This window comes from Dipteris shenzhenensis, chromosome 13, assembly GCF_047967505.1.
Source record: "Dipteris shenzhenensis isolate YYH24624 ecotype China chromosome 13, Dip_SZ_1.0, whole genome shotgun sequence".
NCBI classification, from domain to species: Eukaryota; Viridiplantae; Streptophyta; class Polypodiopsida; order Gleicheniales; family Dipteridaceae; genus Dipteris; species Dipteris shenzhenensis.
The window spans coordinates 42,362,999-42,381,056 of NC_141608.1; positions in this window are offsets into that span (position 1 = coordinate 42,362,999).

Genomic DNA, 18,058 nt, shown 5'->3' on the forward strand with positions numbered 1-18,058 from the left:
TATTATAGCTTGAGCACCTCTGCAAATGGCCTTCAATTTTCCACATCGATTATTTCCAAAATTCACTTGCAACATGGCTTGTATGATTCCAAATAATGAGGTTTGTATCCCTTGCACTAGCTCTAACTGTCTTGTGAAAAGTTAGCCATGACTCCTCAAGCAAATGTGTTGTGCTTTATATCAAGTTTTTCTGCTCGGTAGTGACTATCATACGCCCATATTTCATTGAACAAATGGTACTATAATGGTAATGGATTTTTCCTTAGCATATACATAAAGTTATAAATGAATCTAAATGAAAGCAATATGATTATATACCTATAGATCACAACCCTGTGCAAATTTCTCCTCCCTATCTATCACAATCTCTCCTCTTGAACTGGCATCTTTGAGAGGCGACTCATAACTAATCGCGATGGTGCATTCAGTAGGCATTTATTATATTTTTGGTGGATAATTCCTATCTCTATTGGTCCACCACCATGCTTTTCTATCCTCCTCTCTTCTAGCTCTTTCTTCTTAATCCATTTCTCTGTTTCTTAACAATTGTAAAGACAACAGGTATTCACTTTGAGTTGCAAGGAGGTACTCATTTTCTTTTTCTTTCCCTTCCCTTATGTGATCTCTCCTAAGACTTGTGGATCATCGTTATCATCTCAAAGTCGCGAGGCATGTATGAATTGAGTTATAGAGGTGCATTTTTTGTGTGAGTGTTTCCTATCGAGCTTTTTGAAATCCAACAAATTTTCCTAGTTTTTTGGATGATCAAGAACTTTGTTCAAGACATCAAGCCAACATTCTCAAAGTCTTAACAAGGCTTTTTGTAAAACGCCTTTTACTTTTAGAAATTATTTGTTGTTACCACCATACGGCTGTGGATGCCCTGCTATCTTATGTTGCTAAAATGAAACACAATGAGCAGTGGATTGAGTTTAATGTGGAAGTGCGTGCACATGGTTGGGATCGAGAGAAAGATTCATTAGAGGAGAATTTCTTACAAGTGTTAAGAACCAACTTGAGGAGCCTCAAGAAGCATTGGAAAAACTGGTTCATGCCCGATATCAATAAAGAGATTCACGTGAAGGACATAAAAAATTGTGTTGACACCTCCCCTCCACACACACACACCCTCCACCCCCCCTCCATCCCCCATCCCCCCCCCCCCCCCCCCCTCCAACCCCCCTTCCTTCCCCCCCCTAACCTATCTAACTAAGGGCCTAAAGCCCTTGCACAGAGCAGCCATAGTGGCAGTGCTCCCATGCCACCTTGCCTCTTGTGCCCTGACCTCTTGCACGCCACCCTCCGCTTCCTCCATGCCAACCCTCCACTCCCTCCTCTCCAACCCTCCCCTCCTCTCCACAATTCCTATTCCCCTCTACCCCTCCCCCTCAGTCGCGATAGTCCCCCCCCTCCTCCCACTTAGCCGCCACCAACGACTGCCACCAACGCCCCCCCCTCGGTTTTTCTTATGCTCTTTTATAATTTAAAAAAAAAGGGGTTAAAAACCTAAACTAACCGTTAGAGATTAGGTTAGGTTAGGTTGGGTAGGTTGGTTAGGCTAACTGTGGTTAGTAGAGGGACTTACCTCGATTAGATTAGGGCACACCAAATAGGTTAGAATAACTAAAGTTAGTTTGGATAGATTAGTGTAACTATAGTTAGGTTAAATTTAAGGATAGGTTAGGCTAACTCCCCTCGAGTTAGTTAGCCTACGGTTACATCAACTAGTTAGGTTAGTGTTTGACTAATAATTAGACCAACTGACCTACGATCAACTGGATTGGGCCAATTAGGTCAACTGAGCTGGGTCAATTACTCTCCCTCGGTTAGTAAGTCCATTCACACTTAAACCTAAATTATGACCAAGGCACCCCCCCTACACACACACACACACACAAAAAGGCCCCATTTTACCCCTACTTTAATGCATAAAAACTAATCCATTTGGCAGCCAAACTGGACCCCGTTTGAACCACGATTTTACACACGAAAACACCACACTATGCGGCATTTTTTCAGCCCATTGCACACCATTTAAGCATCCCTAGCACTCTTATTTTGCACCCCCGTGTGGGCCTCTTTTTGCACTAATTCGCTCATAAATTTTTGCTGTGACGTCCGATTGACGATCCGTTTGCACTAGCACATTTCCCTACACATGTGGGACAATCCTTGGCACATTATTAACACGATGGTCCCTACAACACTAACACATATCTAACCCCCCTAACACAACTACATCAACACCCACACTTGTGGCAAAGACACCCATTCCACCTCTCGCCAAATCTACATGCATGTACTAGAGGCTCTAGCCAATGCATCCGACAACTACGCTCGCCAAATTTGCATACAACTCCGCTGTGGCCAATGCCTTCAACAACCCTCTACCCTGATCCCCCCCCTGAAATTCAAGAAATTCCTTTGACTCCTCCATGTCACAACATGGTCGGGCGCCGTCGCGATGATGGGGATCTTGAACTCAAAGTGGAGGGGAACAATTTCTTTAACAATTGCAACAATTTTGGCAACAACAATAACAATCAAGGTAGGTACCCCTTGGGCAAACTGGAACTTCCCAAATATAATGGTAAGGGCGATCCAGTCCGATTCCTCTAGCATTTTGATGCAACATGCCGAGCGGGAGGAGATCAATCCAATGAAACCAAGGTCACCTGGTTCCCCATGGTCTTAATCGATGAAGCCTCAGAATGGTACCAAGATCTCCTAGTTGAAGAAAGAGCCACATGGGACCTCCTGCAAACTGAATTCAAGAGACACTTTCAAATGGAGAGACTACAAGTTGATTTTCTCTCCAACTAAGCAAGCTCAAACAAGGTCACCGAGAAGATGTACGCACGTACTTAGGCAAGATGAAATGCTTAATTGCCAAATGTGACCCATGCCCCAATGCTAAGTACCTCACAGCCTGGTTCATTGCATGCCTAAGGAAGAAAATCCACAAAGACATGAAAAAAATTAGCAGTTACAAAACATTCAGTGCTACTCATGTGGCAGCCATTGACATCAAGGATGGCATGACTGACTCTGACACCAGCAGTGATGATGAAAGAGCCAGTGCACAAGATAAGCACTCTAAAAACAAAAAATCCAAGTCCACTGCCGAAACTTCTAATGAAGATCGCCTAGAGGCCATGATCATGAAGCTAAAAGAAGAAATGATGCAGGGCATGGAACAAAAGCTTCACATGTCTCAGCCGCCACCTCAGACTTATCCACAGTGAGAAAATGTATGGTGCCCACACTGCATGGCCAATCATACAGCAAATGAATGCGTGGTCCTAAGAGCTAGGATCACTACACAAGCAAATCCATCGCTGAGGTTATGGTGCCATATCTGCGTAGGCGATGGCCATGATGAAAATGGTTGCATCTTCAACATGCGCAACAACCCGCCTTGACCTCAACAATACCAAGTGGTACCCATAACAATGTGCAGGCAGCCCGAACTTGCACAAGCACCCCCACCTCTAAGGCTAAATCCTATTCCCGTTCGGACACAAGTCCCAAAATTACTCAAGAATCCAAATCCATGACCATATCCAAGAGTGCCAAATCCATCTCCTTCGATGGTTCCAAAACAACAACTTCAAGCCGAGGAAGTGGATTTGTCATTCGAGTATGAAGCCGAGTACCCAGTGTACTATGTAGAAGGCACAAAAGGTTTAATACGAGTCTATGAAAATCAAGTTCGACCCAACACATATCGAGCACCAATAAAGTGCTACGGTCATGGAGAAAATCATCGGATCGCATAGTGCCCTCATCGTGGTAGCCCCACTACTTTCCAACCACTCCGCAGAGATTGTGGCATATGCCATTCCTATATGGATTGTCCCATGAAAAATAAGGTCCCATAATACACTGAGGTTTAGCCTGACATCCAAATTGGCACGATTGGGGTGGACCATCAAAGTTTGGGGCTGGCATGTGTAATATCACAACCTTTGAATGTAATTACACGCCAGCAAAGAGAGGCAACCAAGGACCCTAATATTCCAATTCCATCAAGCCAACTTCTTCAAAAGAAATCACAAGTGCCTCTACCTCCACCAAGTAATGAGCAGCCAAGCTCATCCACATTAGCTCCCGAGCCTCAAATAAAAGAAGCTTCATACCTGAATGCAGAAGTGGAGAATGCTCGATTTCAGGAACTTCAACAATGGGTACAAAAGGAACAAGCTCAATTTGAGGCTGAGAAGTAATCACAAGATCCAATTCCTGACTTGGCCCCACCGAGTATGGATATTGTACTTGAGCCTCTGTTCGAACAATAGAACCCGCAACATAATATACCGCCACACCAACTTGAAGGAGTGGCACTCTCTAGCATTCTAAGTTGCCCTGTGTCAATTCCCATTGGAATACTATTATGGAATTGTCCCAATCTCTGGAAGAGGTTCAAAGGCTAGATTGAAATCGCAAATCTCCCTCCACCTATGGAAGACATAGAAGATATCCCTGTGTGGATGGGTGAGAGAGATGACATAGCAACATCATTGTGCCTTTGATCCACAAGGCATATGATGAAGTCCAAGCCATAGTAGATCGTGGATCAGGTGTAAATGTCATATCCAATGAGCTCTACAATGAATGGGGTCTCCCACCAATGCAAAAGGCTAATTTCAACATATGCCTTGCCGATGATTCACGAGCAAAACCCTTGGGGATGGTGAATGGCGTGTCAACAAAAGTCACAGGAGTCCGCTTTTCCCTTCAATTCACAATCTTGGATCTCCCTAAGAAATCCTATCAAATCTTGCTTGGACATCCTTGGTTGCGTGAAGCATCAATCCTCCATGATTAGGGAACTGATAGGCTGACAATCCAAAATCATGACACCACAGTCAGTGTGAATGTGGGGACAGGAGCAATAAAACCAATTGTGCCTAGAGCATTGGATGAAACCTCTTCAATGACGATCTCAAGCAAAGCAACTCCCTTGCAAATAGAATGCCATAGCGGGCGATACACAAAGCAATGTCAATAATTGGATACAAACATCGGCAACCATTGACAACTACCATTCATTAGACCCCATCTTCTCACAGATAGATGCTAAGGTCATGCAGGTAGATCCTCCACTCACACATGAAGAACCAATCGATCTAGAGGTGCCATTCTTTATGGCTGACCTCAAGTGGAATAATGAACCTGAAGAAGGTACCCATACCAATAATAACTCATATTTTCCTTGGTACCTATAAACTGACGCTGAGAGTGCTCAATTTGAAGATCAAGTCTTTGACAATGACCTAGCCATTCTGCATGCCCTAACGGTGGCAGTCGAGCTTCCCAAAGTTGAAACTCCAAACTTGAATAACAGCTGAAGACCCCGCAAGGAAGCTAAAGGAGGATATCGCTGGAAAGCCAAGGTCAAACACTTAATGAGTTCAAACGAGTTCAAATTAGGATCGTCAAATTGTATCTTTTCAAGCCAGTTCCCTCAAAATCTAAGCCACCTCCTCTTGAATGGTCCCTTGATGGACTTGAAGGAGTATGCACAGCAAATGAACCCTTACTTGGGAATAGTTTGCCCATGGAAAAGTTACCCCACAGTTCCCAATGTGAGAAGTTTTGAAAGTATAAGCCACATGTGCGGATCAAGCTCCGATCAAGACTTCAGAAAAAGAAAGTCCCTAAGAGACTCAAAAATTGGTTAATGATGCTATGCCACCCAGTACCCATAGCACATGTCAGGCTAGTTCAACACCATCAGAGGCTAATCTTCGAGAATGACAAAATACTTCAAGAACTACACAAGTGGAAGTGTCCCCATAGCAATGCCAAGACGACTAAGAGAATCTGAAGTTCAAGAAATCGATAGCATTGGAGAGACTCCAATCCATGAGGGACCAGTAAAAACTCAAACAATAAACCTCGCCCTTGAAGGGGAGGAAGTAAAATTGATTTTCATTGGGAAACAGCTTACACGAGAAGATGAAACCAAGCTCAAAGCACTCCTAATAGAATACCGAGACTCCCTTGCATGGTCATACAAGGAAATGAAAGAAATTTCACCAGAAGTGGCAGTACACACGATACCTATAAGGGAAGGTGCCCACCCTAAGGTATGTGGACCTTATCAAACAAATCCAAAATATGGCACCATGGTTTATGAAATGAGCTGGGAAAACTCTTAGATGTCAGGAGTAGGTCAACTTGTTGTGTAGACTTGATCCTAGCTAAAGGGCAATCTAGTGCTCTTGGTGTAATGGGCAAGAGGACTTCATCATCTCTCACTAATTGCATCCCTGTTAACTATTGGGTGCAGAAGCATGGAATGCTAACTTTGAAGAGAGAGAGAGAGAGAGAGACAGAGAGAATGGAATATCCAAGGCACACTGATCCAAGCACTTCAACAACATGATTAAAAATAATGCGCGGCAATATTGACCACATCCTTCGCTAAAGTGTTATTTCTGCAAAACATTGGAATACATTCTAGAGGTCCCCAGCCACATCGACCACCATTTCCTCCACTCAGTTTCAATCCCAATGAATAGATTGATGCTCAGATTACAAGTCGACTCTATCAAAGAGTCATCTTCTTAGAAGCATGCCACATGTGTGGCATCAGGGTCTAGAATCAACCACTCCAAGGGAACCCCGAGCTACTCGTGGACCTGGTTGCACCCACTGCCCACCATCACCACCCCTCCTCTAGCCTCCCCTCCGCCTCCTCTTCTCCTCACCCTCACCCCCACCTTGACTGTCGTTTTGCCTCACCTCCCCTCCACCTAGTCTGCCACTCCGCCCTCACCTAGGCCGCCACTCTGTCCCGCTTCCTCTCTGCCCTCCACTCGAGGCCTCCCCTGCCTCGCCATCTCTCCATGCCTATGTCTCCCCTTTTGGCTTTTGCTCGACCTCCCCACTCTCCTCCTCCTCCTCTTCCCCGCCTTCATTTCACCGCCCTCCTGCCCCTTCACACCTTTACCCCCGCCTCCCCTTTTTTGCCCCCCTCTTGCCTCCTCTCTGCCCCCCCGGGCTTCCTTCCCCCTCCACCTCCCTTCCGCCCTCTTTCTGACCCCCCCACTACTACTTCATCCTCCCCCCTTCGCTTCTCCCTTTCTTCCCCCTTCTTCGCCTCTGCCCTCCCGCATTGTCCATTCCCCCTCGCCCCTCCTCCCCCTTTTCCCTCCTTTCTTCACCAACAGCAGGATCTTTCATGTTTGTCAAAAGGAGGAAGATCTTGGTGGCAACCTTTGGTCTGGCTTGAGGGGCTCTATGGTAGCACCCTTGAATCCCACAGCCATTAAGGTCCTTCTTTCTCCAGCCGACAAACAACAAGTTCAGCAAGCAGTTCAGTCCCTTTAGGACAAGGCGATTATGGGCAGAATTGTGGGCCTCACACCCACAAGGCGATAGGTGCGAGAGTGGATCTAGGCCAGCTTGGCACTAGAGGGTGACCACATTCAGGAACTCACCATCTATGGGAGAGGCATTTTTCTCATCTAGCTGAGCTCCCCCGATACAACCTTGACACTGATAAAGTAGAGCCCCATCCTCCTTGGCCCGCATTTGGTGTACCTCTTCCCTTGGTACCATGGCTTTACAGTGGAGGACATGGACACAACACACCATGTTCCCCGCTTCTTGATTACGCTTCGCTTCCTAGGGCTCCCAAAGGAGTACAAAGCCATCCTCCCCTCCATTGGTTGGGCATTTGGCACAATGCTCGAGTCTCCACCAGATTCGGCCCCAATGGTGGTAGCAGATGAGGGGTCCCCAGGATCAAACTGGTGGTTGAAATCCCAAAGTTGTTTCTTCTAGAGACCTTGAAGGGGGTACACTTCGCCAGCGAGTGGAGATTTTTGGGTTACTAGAGTGTCTCCATTGCAGACTAATGGGTCACCCCCATGGCCATGGCCGAGTGCCTCCCCCCCACCCCCACATATAGCAAGCAGAGTCAGCAAGCCCGAGTCCAGTGCCCTCTCAGGTAGGAGCAGCAAGAGTCTCAAACCCCTTGGGTCACCCCCTCAGAAAAGGACTGGACCCAAGTTAAAAAGAAAAATAAACCAAGCAAACAGGCCCGCAAGCGCCGTAGGCAAAGGGCCACACACAGAGAGAGGGATAGGGTTGACCGAGAGGCCTCAGAGGAGGAAGAGTAGGAGCCACCTCCCCCCCAGTGGCAGGGGCCACCGCCCATCTAGATGATCCTCCCATTTTGGAGGTTCAGCCTCTGCCCTCACCCTTGCAGCAATAGCAAGCCCCAGGAACTCTGGATGCGACGATGGCAGAAGCCGCGGATGCTAGCCCGACAGCGGCTACAGAGGAGTGGATCTAGAGCCCCGGTGAGCCTAATCAATAGGGGGGCCTGCGGTCATCCTTATACCTACTCCTGCCCCTCCCCCTCCCCCTCCAGACCCCTCCCCTTCTTCCTTTCCACCTCCCCCCCTCGTCCTCCTGATCAGCAGCTCCCAACCTCCAACCTGGGCAGTCCTTACCACGAGACTTCTGGAGGTTAGGACTTGGAACTATCTAGAGATTCTGGACTCATATCCTCTACCACTAGAGGTAACGCTCATGATCCTACAGCTTCGGAAGGGGGGTTTAATCAGTGCAGTGGGATCTCAGACACACCCCATTTGGAGATTCCAGTTTGCCTCCACAGGGTTTGAGAAGTGGTCCCCAGAGGTGTTCGATGCTATTATGGGAGATCAGATTTCACACATGATGGATGAGTGGATGGGGCCACAAGGACTAGACCTTTGGCACGCCCATGGCACGGAGGTGAACTGTCAGCTGAGCTTCACATGCAAGGAGTCGGTGTGTGGTTTGGCGGTACGAGTTATCAGATTACCGTTGGAGGCAAAGGTGGAGCAGGCAAACTTTTGGCCCCTCCAGAAGTGTGTAGAGATGTTTGGAGTGGAAGTCTCCTTCATGATGAAGTGGGAATGGAAGATCGGTATTGAGCCAGTATCCACCCTAGTACGTCGCCACACAGACACGGAATATTTGCCCTCCAAACCCCCAGCAAAGTCACACAAGGCAGTCTTTCTAGAACAGGCACCCACCCAGAGGAGAGCCTTGTTCACGACACCCCCGTCCTCATGAGCTGGACCATAGTGAGTTGGAACATGCACGGGCTCCACGACCATGTTTGTAGCCAGCTGCAGTCTATGATGCTCCGGCAGGAGCTGCAGAGGGAATTGGTAGGGCAGGTAGTGGACATCCTTTTAATTCAGGAGCACATGTTTTCAGCCTCAGACATCAAACGACGTCACCACCTTCTCCCAGGGAGAGGTCCAGAGGAGTGGTCCCCCGCAATAGGGCGGAGCGGAGGGGTCTGCATCTGAGTCTCACAAACTTTGGCTCCAGAGGTCTATAATCAGGGCGAGCTCATTCCAAGATGGGCAGTTTGGATGGGAGTTCAGACAGGAGAGTCCAGGATTGGGATCGTGAACGTGTATGCCCCAATGTGCAGACAGCACCGCTCGGCCTTTTGGAGGAGGCTATCAAAGTGTCTTCCAAATGTCGACTCCTGAATTGTTGGAGGTGACTTCAACAACCTGGAGTTCAGGGAAGACAAGCAGGGTGGCGCCTCTTTCTCTAAGATGCCACCAGCAGAGCGTAGCACCTGGAAGCAATTCATTTTCATGATCAGTGTGGTAGAGACCTGTGGAGAGAGCCAGATTTCAACAGGACACTTGGAAACCTCCTCTTCTCCTTTGGATAGAGGAGACACTATGGATTGCTTGAGAGACTAGACCGTTTCTATGTTGGGGACTGGGCACTACACAGAGGCAGCTCTATCGGGATTATGGTAGGTACCACGATGTTAGTCGACTCTCCAGTAGTACTTCCCTTGGATCCAGCCCCACCGAGGTCTCCTCAACCTTTGGCTGACATGGAATAGGTCTTGATTTCAATCACCTCAACCTAGCTTGCCAAATATTCTCAATCTACGCCCCTAACTCTATTAGAGAGAGAGTACTCCTATGGGATGGAAAATTTTTACAAGACAACACTATCCTCTTGGGGGACTTCAACATGGTCGAAAGTAGAAGAGATAGATGGAACGGGTTAGGTAATGTACTAAGAGGGAGTGAGATGACAGCTTGGAATAACCTAAAGGACCAAGCCTTTTTTATTGACACATCATAAGATACTTCTTTCACCTGGTTAAATAGCTAGATAGAATAAAACCATAGAAAAGCTCGGCTGGATAGAGCTTACCTATCTAGAAGAATCTTGGATGATGCTCATTGCCATAAGGCCAGCACTCTTACATCCCTCTCCTTCTTTGATGACAAACTAGTTCTAATCTCCCTAGAAAAGGGTGAAGGGAGGAGGTTCCAATCCTGGTTCAAGGCTAACCCTTTTTTCTCCCAGCTTTCATATGTGCAAAATAAAATTGTAATAATTTGGCAAAAGGCTTTTGGTGGGACAGCCAGTATGACAGATAAATGGGTGAGAGCCACACAGCGCACAGGTTGCTTCTTGAAGGCGATCAAGTGAAGATTAGACAAAGCCCTATAGACTCAGGAGGAGGCAAGTTCTAAAAGATCAGATAAAGGAGATTGAGGATGAGAACTCACCTCAGGGTCAGACACAACTAAGAAATGCAAGAGACAACTTGAAAGCTGAGGCAAAGATTGAAGCAAGGCAGGCCAGAATCTACACAAGAGAGTGGTGGGTAGGAAAAAGTGATAGAGCCAACGATGACATGTTCAGAAGCCTCCGAAAGAAACACGCTAAGGAATCTTTAGATGCCCTATAGAATGATGGAAGGAGTGTGCAAGATCCAAAAGAGATCATGGGTTTAGTCTTGCCCACTTCCAGAATATTCTTGGAGAGGCAGAGACACTCTCGACCACCAAAAAGTTAAGAGCTAGAGAACACTGCCGATAGACTAGAATCAAATAGGTATCCCCATTGGATTTCCAATACCTAGACAGAGACCTCACACTTGAAGAATTAAAAGGATTCATTATCACATGAACGATTGCACGCCCATTTGTACCCCTCTAGATTCTAATGTCAAGCTCTCCCCTCAGATGTGTCCTTCCATAGACGTTGAGCGAGAACAAATGGCTACAATCCCATATCGCAATCCAGTTGTCTCCCTAATGTATGCTATGTTGTGCACTATGCTTGATATTCTACACAATCATCAAACTAGCCCAGTTCATGAACTCCAAGATCCTACATTGGCTAGGAGAAAAAAAAGTTCTAAAGGTACCTCAAAGGCACCCTCAATCTCGGAACTGAATACCATGCATGTTCCACCATGCTGTTGGGTTATGCAGACGCGGACAAGTGACAGTTCACCAACAGCTATATATTCATTTTGGTAGGTGTCCCCATCTCATGGGCATGCACCAAACCATGTTGAATCACACTATCTTCAGCCGAGCCGAAGTACATATATGAGTTTGCCATGCTGCAAAGGAACACATTTGGTTGCACATTTTGGCAAATGAACTCCAAATCCCTCTTTACAATCTAGTGTTGTACAATGATAACAATGGCGACATCTGTTTAAGTGAAAGTGGTTGCCATCATAAACGCATCAAACACGTGGAACTTCAATATCACGATGTATGCCATCGAGTTCAACAACAAAAATTGACCCTTCAATATTGGCCCTGCAGCAAACATGCTCGCTAACCTCTTCAAGAAAGCCTTACCAAAGGATCATTTTGAGTTTCCCCATACTTGGATCGAGCTCACCCCAAGTCATTAGACACTGAATTAAGGGAGGGATTGTGGGTTAATCCATTCACTGTCTATATGAGTATCTATATCTTATTTAGTTATTAGTCATGAGCCAAGCGAATGGACGAGCCTATTAGACTCGCCGTTCTTGGCTTGTATCAACTTCTCTTATGTATGCATATACAAGTGCCTTGATCAACACTCAGCTCGCTTGGTCAATCCTCTTGTTTTGCCTCTCACTTTGTTTAATTCATCTATTTTCTGTAACACATATTTATATACCCAGATAATCACATTGTTCTCCCATCTCTCTTTTCAAGCAAGCCTTTTGAATGATAAGCATAATGTCATTCACATTCTTTCTAGCACTATACCACACCTTGTTCCCTCTCTTCTAGGAACAAGTGGGGGAGGTGGAACTAGCATATCTTTATGGTAACAGGCTTCCCTTCATGTCTCTAGAAAAAGAGAATGTTCTTGTCTCCCTACATTCATACAACACTATCCCACATGCATGCATCAACTTCACTCTCTCTACTCATACTTCCTTTTCCAAAATGTTTTTCCTTTTGTTAGGCGACCCCACCATGTTTACCACTACTTTCATCTTTTGAAAGTGAGACAAAACACCAAGATGAAAAAGTTTCCATTTTGCCCAAAAGAAACCAAGGGACAAATTGCACGTGTTTTGACAAAAAGTAAAGCAACATTGTGTTGATATGTTGTGTTTGCTTGCATGTTAGCATCAAAGCCATTCTTGATGACCATTGAGAGAATTAATATTCTCCTCTGTGCCTCTCAATCTTTCAAATCCAACCTTCATTTCCTTTCTAACCAATTTGACATCACAATGCTCAAGTCATGTGAGTTCTGGTGTTCCTCTTGAGTATCTTTCTTTTGCAAACCTTCTCATTCATGACCTTTAAGTGCACTTGCTTTGATAGCTTTTCCAAATGCTCCTTTTTCTAGGTTACATGCATTCCCGTACCTAAAACTTTGAGCCTTAGTTCCTATATAGACCTTTGCTTGCAAAACTCTTACATAGGGCTCTTACAAAAGTGTGCTTGGCTTTAGTTTTTGTGATTACCCTTCTGCTCCCTAGCAAGGCTTGGACTTAATAGAGGCCTACAACATAAACCAACACATCCACGCATTTTAACTCTCTTGTTTCATGACTCCCATTCACTAGCCTTGTTTTACATGGTTTTTCACAAGAAGCTTAAAATTTACAACTTGAAATTATGAGTCAAGTTTCACAATATAAAGGTAAACTCAAATCTTCAAAATTCATAGGCCAACCTATGAATCTCAAACTTTCGTATTAAAAAAACATTTCCAAGCTTCACATTTCTTTAAATTAAGGTTTTTCATGGATTTTGAGCTTTTTGTTGGAAATCTTAATTGACCAATGACATTGAGTACTTTTGCTTGTTTAATTTCAATCAATTCTTGTGATCATTTTGATTGGCTCTTAAGCATAACATGCTTGAGTGTTCAATTCGCTTATTCTAGGACATATTTCTAGTCCTATTATTAGATGGCTCCTTCTAGGAGATACCAAAAAATCAATAGTATCCACTAAACTTTAGGCCAAGGTAGGTCAAAGCAACCTTTGATTCAATTATTTGGTTCATTTTACATGGTGGCCTTAATTTCAAATTTTAAAATCTATGCCTTGGTCATTTTTTATAAAAAGTGATATATTCCATTCAAAACGAATCATACAATAGGTAGGAGAGAAAGTACTCTATCCCTAGCCTCAACAATGTGGCAAAAAAGCCATGGTGGTGGTCTAAAATGCCATGACATCCCAAAAGGGGTCAAATGAAAAAATAATGAGCAGTCCCATGTCCTCATGAAGGATAAAAGTCTCCCACGAGCTGCCAAAGAGGTGCCTGTACACCGCTCCCACTGACTCCTGAGAGTGAAGATAATCTCCGCCCAAATGGAAGCGAGAGTGTCAGCCTCCGTGCAAAAATGGCCCCCAAGGACAAAAGAACATCGCGAACACCATATCCACCATAGGATAATGCTGGAAATCACCTCCCAAGCTGACCCTGCAAGTGAAGTAGGCATGGAATCCTGAGCTGGTACAAATACCAAAAGTAAATCCTGTGGCTCCATGATGTTGACATCTATGGGACCCCGTCTCTGGCGACGCTGCATGAAGAAACCGTGGTCTCCTGGCTCTGACTCAAAGAGAGCAAAGGCTCCAGATCCTCTCCCCCAAAGGGCAACGCCCCATGTCATCAGAAAGGACTCGGATGTAACATATGAGAACAACCTGAAGATACCTGTCCATACCACTCTAGAGCTAGGGCAGCTCCATAAACAATGCTTACTAGATTCCTCTGCAAGCTGACAACGCATACACAAGGAGGGTCTACCCATCTGCTGAAGCCAAGTACCCACAGGTATACCCCTATGTATAGCGAGCCAAAGAAAATAGGAGACTTTCCTAGCTCTACTGATGCCCCAAAAGTGAGTCCAGTAGCTCAGCAAGAGCTCTGTAGTAAGTCCCTGTGCGTGCCAATGCTGTGAGGCAGATGGTAGGTGATGAGAGTCTCTCTGCTGAAGCCTGTAACCTGCCCTCGTCGAGTACTGAAAAAAAGAAAGAGGACGAACGCCTGCCACCAGAGCAAGCCACGCCTACTCACCTGGGTCCCAGTCGAGCTCCGCAAGAGGTCGACCCTGAAAAATCCAAAGTCTCCATCTAGGATCCTCTGCAATGGTCAACCTGAAAGGATCTGTGGCCCATTAATTACCCAGGCAACCAATGACCCTGACTCTGCCAAAGGAGCTCCTGTCGATCCAGGGGCTGAGTGGGATACAATCTGTGAGAGGAGTCCGTCTCAAAATAAGTAAACGGTGCCGGTCCTAAATGAACTCCAAAGCATAGCCCAGCCTCACTAAAACAACCTGACCAAGTAGAGATGGGATGAACATAGGCTGGATCTGTAAGCATATCCCTCCACTCCTGAGGAATAGCTCTTATGATCAGTAATCTGGTGGCAACAATCTGTCCAAGTGGCCCGTGTCTATCTCTGAGCTCCTCCTCTAACATCTCCACACCTCCCCTGAACCAATCTATGACTGTCACAAGCCCCCTGAGCATGCCATCTGGCCAAGGGAGTCCTAAGTTCTGTGCCAGGGAAAGATCCCTGATATCGAACCAGGGGGTTATGATAGAGTGGCTGTCGGGCTATTTCCTCTCTGGAGGAGGGAACTGCTCTGATGAGGTGTTGTCAAAAAAGATCCCATATCTGAATAAGCCTTTTCACAAGTGGTGAGGAAGGCTGAGAATGCTAGTCCGTCAGGAAGATCCAACTGACTCTACCTGCCCACTGGCCTGCTGCTCTGGGGGTGCACTGGTGAATCCCATGCAGTAGGAACTGCTTCCACGGCTGATCTCCTGGAGTCAAACCTCTAACAAGAAGTTTGACTAAAAGGGCGCTGCTCTGCATCTCAGGATCAAGAACCCCAAGTCCTCCCTGCGAGGAGGATAAAGTAGGGTAAAGTGATGGTATCCCATGAAACCCTGGCCCTAGTGTCCTCAGAACCGTCGCCACCACTCCATAGGAAGTTTCGGAGCAATCTCCTCACCTGACGGATCGAGTCAGCATGAAAGCACCAACATGACGCAATGTACCACATAGTCGCTAGTGGAACCTGGTTGAGTACCAGCGCTCTTCCGACCAAAGAAAGTCTAGTCGTGCCCCAGTAGGCTAGCTTTCTCCGCATGCTCTCAAGAACTGGGGCAAACTGTTGCGTCGGGGACACCTCAATGCCAACATGGAAGCCTAAATCCATCTATCACTGAAGCCTAGCCTCCTCATAGTGCCCTCCAAGAAACCCCAGTCCACCCTATCATAAGCCTTCTCAAAATCGAGAAGAAGAACTGCAATCTCCTACTGACTCTCCTTCGCCCAGTGAGTGGCCTCCCAAAAAGTGAAGATGTTATCCAAGATACTCTGATCTTGGACAAATCCTATCTGAGTAGCTCTGATGATATCTCGCAGCATAGGCTTTGGGCGAAGAGCCAAGGTCTTCGCTAGGATCTTGTAGGTTGTCCCTAGAAGTGTAATGGGTCTCCAATTACGTAGGACTGTCTTGTCTCCCCCTTTCGGGATGAGACAAATCATACATGTGCATAATGTCTCGCCCAAAGATCCTGTATCGAGAGCCTCTGAAAAGGCAGAGTAGATGAGGCTCAATCGTATCCCAAAGAGCTCTAAAAAGAAGTGGCGACAAACCGTCCTCCCCCGAGCATCTGTCTCTGGGCAGCTCATCCGTGATCTCCAGGAGTGATAGTGGGCTATCCAAAACATGACTCATCCTGTCTGAGACCATCAGGGGGACATGGCTCCAAATCTCCTCTCTGGCTCTGATCATCTCCTTGGTGACTGGATCGGCGGTATAAAGAGTGGAATAGAAATCAGAAGTGATCTCAACAAGACGGTGAGGGTCCATCTGAAGGGACCCGACCTCATCCACAAGTCTACGAAGACTGTCCGAAGAGTATCTCTGACCCACTGCCCTGAAGAACTCTCTAGAGCATCTATCCCCCTTCTGACTCCAGAAAGTCTGCTGGGAGTAAAACCTGAACTGGGCCCTCCTGCCCTGAATCTCCTCTAGTCTCTCCTGAGCCTTCGAAAGCTGCCCTCTAATAAAAAGAGAATGAGGAAAACTCTGAATCAATCTCTGAAGTCTGGATACCTCCGCTCTTGCATTCCGATCTCTGATTCTAAGCTTTTCCTTCTCTTTTGCCCTCAACTGGCAGGCCATGCTGACTCTAGCCAAAGCCCCCTCTACCCACATCAACCAGCCCTGATCCACAAGAGTGTCTACTGACAACCAAGTCTCTCTCAACCATTCCACGAACTCTGTATCCTGAAAAACAAAGTCCGGAACTCTCACAAAGCCTGTGCTCTCCAATCAAGAGGTAGGAAGAATCTGTAATAGGACTGGAGAATGGTCAGATAAAACATAACCCGAGCGGATCCCAATCTGTCTTCCTCTGGCCTTACCCCATTGGCCAATATAAAACCTGTCAAGTCTGACCAAAGAAAGAGAGCCATGGAAAACCCCGTACCAAGAGAACTAAAGACTGCCATCCAAGTGACGAAAGTCGTCCAATCGAGCTGCATCATGAAGTCCAGCATGCAAAACAAAACCATCCCACTCCACTCTCTCCCTATCAGAAAGGCCACCCTCTGTCTGACCCGACTTGTGTTCAGCGAATTCAACCATGTTGAAATCACCTCCAACAATCCAGGTGTCTGCCTGAGGAAGGGACTCTCTGAGCTGTCTCCAAAAAGCACGTCTGTGGACTGGATCCATGGGAGCGTACACATTGAGAACACCAACTGCTGTGCTCTCAATATGAAGAATGGCATAGCATGCTCTGCTCTCCACTAGTGTACCCCCTTGGGTGATCTCTGAGGCCCACCTAGCTAAAACTGAAATGCAAACTCCTCTCCTCGTGCCATCCGCTGGGCTCCAATAAGTCCGACTCTGTCCTCTGAGTAAGGATCTCCATCTGTCAATCCTGTCCTGGGAGAGCTTATGCTCCTGGATAAGCACAATGTCTGGAGGGGACCCTGAGGAAATAAACCGAAGGGAGTCCCTAAGCAACTGCAATCTAGGAACTCCCAATCTACAACCATCTGCATCTGAGGTAAATCTACGGCCGTTCAGTCCTCTCACATTCCAAGAAATGATGGACAACCTAGACATCGGATGTAAGTGAGGGTGTGCCAATGGCAACAGCACAAAACTCTCTCTGACGGCTCAATCCAAAGTCGGTCTCTGATCAAACTCCAAATCTGCCCCAACTCGTAAAATGGCTCCATCCAAGGGAATAGTACTCTGGCGCGAACCGAGGAGCTGAAAGTCAAACCAACCAGCACTCTTGGGCAAATCGAAGTCTCCCTGAATCTCAAAGAACAGAAACAGAAAGGCCCTGCCACCGAAGCCAAGTCGAAGAGTCCTAGGGCAAGAATGAATCTGCGAGCCGACAATACGGTGAACCGATGAAAACTGAGTCATGCTCATAAGCTATCTAGCAATCTCGCTGTCAAGTAACTCAGCTAACCAGCTTTCGCTCCCCCGAGATCGAAAGCTACCTGCGGAGAAACGAAGAATGTGCGCCTCTGGAGAGAGTAACAGATCCCAAATACTCCTCTACCTCCTCTGACCGTCGGCAAAACACCGGTAGAAGTTCCAATCGAGTGAGGGAGTCTATGATAACCCCTCGAGCCAAAAAGGGCCAAAACTCAACGGGCAGATCTCTGTCAACCATCCTGGGGTCAGGTCTATGAGTCAGAAGAGCTGAAAAGGGATGAGCTGTCCTGACTCTGCTCTTGGAATAGGTAAG